Source organism: Medicago sativa, chromosome 5 (genome assembly GCF_051527215.1).
Source record: "Medicago sativa cultivar Bolivia chromosome 5, Bolivia_mono, whole genome shotgun sequence".
NCBI lineage: Eukaryota > Viridiplantae > Streptophyta > Magnoliopsida > Fabales > Fabaceae > Medicago > Medicago sativa.
The window spans coordinates 34,179,402-34,187,554 of NC_140753.1; positions in this window are offsets into that span (position 1 = coordinate 34,179,402).

Here is an 8,153-nt window from a genome sequence, read left to right on the forward strand (position 1 = left end):
CTCACGTTCATTGTAGACATAGAGAAGAAGAAGAAGAAAAAGAGCATAAAATAAAGGTTGATCTTTTATTAAAGAAAACAATTGTCATTTATTATTTTCAAGATAAAAGATGGTTTTACAAACTAGATGGCTGCTCTATTTATAGTCTAACATTGACTTGAGCCCCAGGAATTAAATCACTAAAGTGTTGCACAAGAAACCATGGGCTCTAGGTCAGAAATACTAAAATAGGCAGCTTGTCGAAGAAGCAAAAGCAGCAAAAAGACAATATGGGGTGCGCCAGCTTTATATTTTGGTGAAGGATCTTCAAATTCTTTGCACAAGATATTTTTGTATAAGATCTTCATATTTTTGGCACAAATCAGCTCCAAATCCTCTTTCTTTTGCTCCAAGACTGAATCTTTAGAATATTTGTTCCTGAAATTATATAACTTGCAATTGAAGTAAAATAGTTCTAAAAAGGAAATAATATTAAATAAAACAGACTCAAATATAAATAAAACGGACTCAAATATTATATTAAAAACACTAATTATTGACTCATCAGTGATGAAGTGTGAACAATATATGAACCTATGTGAATCTATGTAATTGGTGATCTGATTGGTGTCTATGGTGTGAATGTTGTTTGTTCTTTGTGAACTCTTAAATGTTGAATATGTTTGAATGAGGTGCATTCAAGTTGACGATGATGATGACTTTCTTGTTTATACTCTTGAGGTGTTGATTTGAATTTACTTGTATCTATTTAAAATAACTAGATGAAAATACATGTGAATATTGTGTGCTTATGATAAGAAAGGTGATTAAATGATGGTGCATAAACTTGTAATATCTTGTGTGCATGATTGAGACTTGATATGCTTGTTTAGCTAAAAGGATATACATGAGAATATGATATTTGATTATTGAATTGTATCATATGTATGTTGTTGTTGCCTTGAAATTATTCTTATGTTCATGATCTCCTTTGTTGAGTATTTCTCACCCTTTTGCGGGTTTTCGCCTATGCCATCTATGTGGTGGTGTAGACGTGCATGATTGACAACGCGTGATCGGCGTGAGTATCCAAGGATAGCTTGAGGCTTCCTCATTTTTATGCTTTTGCTCTTGAAGTCTAGTTGTAGGCTCTGACTAGGATTTTCTTAGGAATTTTATTTATTTCATATGTTGGATTTTTTTGAGAAACCTCTGATGTTTTATGACGATGTATTTTAAGATGTTGAAACAATGAGTTTTTGTTGTTTTATGTTATGAATCCGATGTGACTGTTTTATGACATTCTATGATTATGAAAATGAATTATGCATGAATTGGAATTATTGAAGGCGTAGCACCTTGAACCTTGTATTTATCTGTTGATTTATTATTACATATTGCATGCGGGGTTTGAGGGTGTTACACTGACATTAGGGAAGATGATGAGCTGAAACACCAGATTTTCTGGTAGAAGCTATTATTTCCACCAAAACTAGAATGCTTCAAAACCTAAGGTTCTGAACAATCAAAACCAAAGGCTCAAAAGACTAAGGTTCTGAACAATTCAAGGCTTAAGACTCTGAAGAATTCAAGACCAAAAACTTTCAAACCTCAAGTCTTGAAAGATTCAAAGCAGCATAACTTGAATCTTAAAGCTATGAAAAGGAAAACTCCTTCAAAGCTAACCCCAAAATGAGAAAGAAATACAAAATGGAGAAAGAAGTAAAATTTTTGAAAGTCAGAAGTGATCATGGTGCTGAATTTGAAAATGAGCAATTTTAAAAAAAAATTGTGAAAAACATGAAATTCTCCATGAATTCTCTTCTCTTAGAATTTCACAATAAAATGAAGTTGTAGAGAGAAAGAATAGATCTTTACATGAAATGGCATGCACCATGATTCATGAAACTGGTATGGCAAAGTATTTATGGGTAGAAGCTATAAACACACCATGCTATGTTCAAAATATAATCTATATTAGACCTATCTTTAACAAAACACCATATGAACTCTTCAAAGGAATAAGACCAAGCATATCTTACTTTCACCAATTTGGATGTACATCTTACATCTTGAATAACAAAGTTTATCTAAAGAATTTGATGTCAAAGCTCATAAGTGTATCTTTTTAGTATACTTTGAACGCTCAAAGGCATACAAAGTGTATAATTTTGAAACTAATACAGTTGAAGAATTAATACACATCGAATTTGATGACAAAAAACTTGACAATAGTGTCAGAGCTAGTTGAAAGTTTTGCAGAGTTTCAAATCACTAAAGAACCTGAAACATCTTCAGTACCAGAAGAAGCTTGTGATGCATCAGAACCTGTTGATGCCTCCGACTATTCAGAAGCTATTGTTACTTTTGAAACTCAGGCAGATGAAGAAGATTCTGAAAAAGCTCATTATGGTTCAGAACATGCAACATTTTCCAAGAATCCATTGAAGTATAAACCATCACATCTAGAAGACTTGATCATTGGAAAAATTAACAATCCTTTAAAGACATGACATGCATTCAGAGATGAACATTTTATGTTGGGAGTGCTCTCAATGATTAAACCAACTTCTGTTGATGAAACACTATCAAATGATGAATGGATTGTGGCTAATGCAAGATGAGCTGAATCATTTTCAAAGAACTATACCCTTAAAGTCCATTTGAAAACTCAACCCATCTTCAATGATGTCCCACAACTCATCATCAACATCAATGATATGACTGTACATTTTGCTTTTTCACCAAGAAAATTTTGCTTTATCTCCGCTAAAATATGGAGGTTTGGTTGTGCAATTGTTCTTATCGACGGTGGAGTTTGTGTTGTTGTAATCATAAGATACAACATTGTTATTGTTACCAGTACCATAATCATAGGTAGCACCTGAAGGAGACATTTTTTTTTCTCATGATCTTATATATGTTACTCTGTTCATTTAAGGATCTTGATACTACAACTACATCTGTCAAATGGCCCCGTCCGGCCCGAGAGGCCTGACTATATAAATGGGCCAGCCCATTTATAATTGCGCCGTAAATTATAGATCTCGGCCCGACCCGTGTGGGCCATGGCCCGGCCCGACCCGTTTATGTTTGATTTTTTTAAAAGTTATTCACTCTTTTTATGTATTAGTTACTCACCACTATTTTTTTGCTAAAATATGATTGGATGGACATAAAACAGTAAATAATTTTTACATTAACATTGAATAATAATTAAACTCAAGATTATTCATTCAATTAAATTAAATTAATAATTTATAAATTTTAAGCTAAATTCTTTCATATTTATTAAGTTTATTTATTTAAATATTTTTTTATTAATAAATTTTAAATTAGTTGATAATTTTTTAAAAAAAATATATTGTTTTTTAATAAAAATCAGATGAAATATCGATAATGGATCGGCTCGAAGTCCGGTGGGCCCACCCAATCTGGCCCCACTTTTGTATGGTCAAATGGGATTGGGCCAAAAAGTCAGAGTACATTTTTAGGCTAACTTTTTAGATGCGGCCCAAAATACGGGCTAACGGCCCATTTTTTACAGCTCTAACTATAACCTGTTTATAGTTTGATGAATTTCTAAAAGAGACCTGAGAACAACAACTGATCAATACTCTAATATTATGATTAGCTTTGTAACAAAAAAAAAAAACTCTAATATCATTAGAGAGGGAGACGTTAGCTCTGCAACCAAAAATTCAATCAAAATATTTAAATTGGTCATAACTGTCTGAAGACCTAAAGTTATTTACAATCCTTTTAACCGCTCGCCCAATTTAACTTTTGCATAAGATATAATCATCATATTTGTAATTTTAAAATACATTTGTTCTTCTCTGACTACTACATGTCCTTACTAACCAAAAAATGGATCTTAGTTTTATTGCAACTATTAGTTAGTGTGTAATAGTACTATACTAGTATAATTAGAGAATATTATAACCTCAAGAATGGTTTATTGAAGCAAATGGTATTGCAAAGCAAAGGCTGATAGGGCTGCTTGGTGAGTAAGTGATATTATGATTCGTTAACACACACATGCGTGTCTTACGCTTTCATGCCGGTCGAATGTCCCTCACCACGTGACTCCATATGTGTTCTGTAGCTTCAGCCTCACCCTTCTTTGTTCTTTCCTTCTTTCATCATAACCTTTATCTGCCATACTTCTTGTACTTTATTGCACCTCTAGATTCTGAAATAAGGGGTGACTAGTTGATGTTACTTGATTCAGTTTATTATATTAGATTCAAACTTGATGGTTACTTTTCATTTGAAAAAAAAAATAATTTATCTTTATTATTTCCCTAAAAAACTAATAATTTGAGAGTTATTTTTGGGGTGGCACTTTGGTGACATTAATGTCACCGTGCCATTGCATCTGGACCACACATTGTCATTGCCATTGCATCTGGACCACACAACACATCTAATGTCATCCAATGTGTGACCCAGATTTAATGTCACCGTGACATTAATGTCACACAAGTATTTCCCTTATTTTTGTAACTTTCACTATAAAATATTTGTTAACTTGCACTACTTTGTTAATTTTGATCCACTTTCGTTATGAATACATTTATGTCTCAAATATATAATTACTAGCTTGGAAACCCGTGCCAAGCACGGGCTAGAATTACGACTATTTTTTTTTTTATATATAAAACCTAATTAAATGACAAATTCATTATTCAATACACAATATATCAATAAAACGCATCGTTATCGTATTTTCGATTGCATATTATATACAAATATCAACGTGTATATAGTTATTTGGATATGTAACATCGAAATATTAGTATTTAATGCTTGAATATTTTACACGAATGATTAAAAGTAATCACGGAAACATCATGAGTATTGTTTTTTTTTTTTTGCTGTTCTGCATATAACTGGGGGTGTTGGAGTCTCGAGGCCTACCACTGCATATACAGTTTCTACCAGATGCCCTTATATATAGTTTCTTTCAAATTCCATGATTTCTATAGCGGATACCCTTATATATACAAAGTTAATATCGTGCATACACTTGATTCATCTTAACATCCAACATGAATTTGTAATTATTCAATCGTGTAACAAATAAGTATAACAAACAACGACAAAGACACCAACTATCTATCACATTTTTTTAACTAAGCATATTATAAAATAACCCATCAACAAAAACACAACAAAAAAGGCTTGAAAAAGGGACTACAAAATTCTCTTGGGCATGCACATAAACATAGGCACTCCAAAGAACAAAGAAAAAAAAAGACGGATATATAGCTGATTGTATAAAAAAATGAAGCAGAACATATAGTTGATAATATGGTCACTGAAAGAGTACGACTTACATTAGGAAAAATGAGAAAGATCAGAAGGATACTAACATTATAAATAAAATTAAACTGAGTATGAGTATATTGGAGTTGCTCTATCAGATAATAGAAAAACTGAAGTCTCAGTAGATAAACACGTTAATGTATCAGGCGGTGTTAATTACGTTGCTGAAGAGAAGGTATTGCACCTATTGCAATTGGTCAATGATATTTCAATGCCATAGAAATTCCATTAACATGAGCCTCTGTACATCTAAATGATATCACGTCACCTGAAGCACAAAACCAACACCTGAAGGTACATGAGACCAAAAATATTATCAAAAAAGGATCAAAAATATTACTCCATATAACATATTAGTCCCTATAACAAATCGATCACTCAGCATGTTCTTTGCACAACAATAAATGTCATTGGATTTTATACAATAAAATAAGAAGTGTGATCTCAATTGTTAGTCGCAGAATTGTAGTTTATCTACATGACCAATCCATTACTCTTTACTTACGCAACTATTAGAATGGTTGCAAGTAGCAACAACCAATTCATATCCAAATAATATATATATATAACGAAGTTTAAAAGAGAAAAACAAACTCATACCCACCTGCGTCATCAGGAACGACCGGTTAAACGTTCCGAAAAACATCACGGTACACAACATTATTGGTCTCAGTACACACGCGATTTTCTTCATCCAGTATAAGCATTTTCAGTCCCTTTTTGGAAGTGACTCTCAACACAGCAACGTACAACTGTCCATGAGTAAAAACCGGTTCGGAAAGATAGATTCCAACATGAGACAACGACTGACCCTGACTTTTATTTATTGTCATTGCAAAACACAAAGCCAACGGGATCTGTCTCGTAGTAAATTTGAAATGCAGTTTAGGATCACTTGGAACTAAGTTCATTCTTCGAATATTTACTTTTTCACCAGCATTTTTTCGATAATAACAGTTGCACCGATAAAGTTCTTCCAAAGATTGTCTACGATCAACCTAGTCCCATTGCACAATCCAGTTGCTTGGTCAATGTTCCTCATCAACATAACTGGACATCCAACTTTAAATCTCAACTTGTGGTTTGGAATATAGGAAAACTTGATATTGTTTAAGAATTCGGTGGTAAACCATTCGCTTTGTACCTCACTATTCTCGTCTGATTTGCAAACCAAATCAAAACTGATATATTCCTTTTCGTCTCTTGGAACCAATGATAGGAGGAATTTTTTTACGTGTTCAAATGTGTCCAGTGTATGAGCAAGTATCCCCCGTTCTTGGAAAAAAATCTGAGATCTTCATGTTTTGCAAAAAATCCGAATATACAAAATCAACCAGAGAACGCAACAGATCAGAGGAATCTTTTATCAGCAACTCATCAGGAATGAGTACGTTAATTTCTCCACTCTCGTTGGCGGATCCTATTCCATCTCTAATTGAAAGCATCCAATCGACAACTTGACGCTTTGTACCTCATTATTCTCTTCCGATTTGCAATCCGAATCATAACTGATATATTCCTTTTCGTCTCCTGAAACCAATGAAAGAAAGAATTTGTTTATGTGCTCAACTACGTCCAGTGTGGGAGAAAGTATCCCTCGCTCTTGAAAAAAATCCAAGATCTTCATGTTTAACAAAAAATTCGGATATACAAAAAAAAATCAAGGGACTGAAAAAAAATCTTAATATTTATGGGAAACATTTACTTAATTAACCATTTTTACCGTAAAACTTTGTTTTTGGATGTCATTCACTTTCATTCTATTTTCGTATTCAAACTCTATTTTTCAAACTCATTTGCATATGATCTATGATGGGGTGTGGCAATGGAAAATGTACATGTGTCATGATGAATTTACAAAATACATGTTTATTAAAAATTTTAAAATGATACAACGTTTTTTTAATTAAGTATTTTTTTTTGTAATAATTACCCAAAAATCTTCAACTCCTTCAACAAAACCACATAATTACTAATAATTTAATCTATTTTTTATAAACTCATGAACAAAACACACACTATATATTTTTCACCTTAATGTTTCTCCCATGTTCAATTTTTTACTTCTTCATATTTGTTTTATTTTTCTATCAAGTTTCCTTTCTCTATTCTCATGGATGAAAGGAATATAAACATCCCTTCATGAAATCACCATCAATCAACCTTTTTGAACATGTTGTACCCAATTTTGACCTTATTTGACTACATTACATAATTATGGACGCAAATAGTTACATTATTGATTAAGATATGTTATTGTGTCAAATGTGAGTTAACGTTATACATTGGATGGAAGAGTAGATTTTGAACAACATATAAATGAGATGACCGAAATACATAATGTCTTAAGGTTTTATGTAAAGATGTGGTGTCAATCTCACTTGTATGGTTGTTACTGACGTAATACGATCATCCAACCCGGTGAAGACTCACCCGAAAATCCCAACATTTTGATAATTTATTTTGCTAGTTTTCAGTTGTCAATTGTTTATTTATTTATCTTAAACTTTAGTTATTGGATGTCATTCTCTTTCATGCTATATTTTTATTCAACCTCAACTACTTCAAACTCCTTCACTTTTATTCTTTGGTAAAATTTGACAATGGAAGAAAAAGCATATGTGTGTTGTTAATTTGACAAAAATAAATACTTATTAGAACTAACTCCTGAATGTTGGTTAAATATGTGTGTGTTGGTTAAATATTTACTAAAAAATGTCCAACTCCTGAATCGAACCAGTAAAATTATTGACAATTCACTCTATTCCTTATACGCTCCCATAAAAGCACACACACCTTTTTTCCTTATCATTTCTCTCATGTTCAAATTATTATTTTTTTAT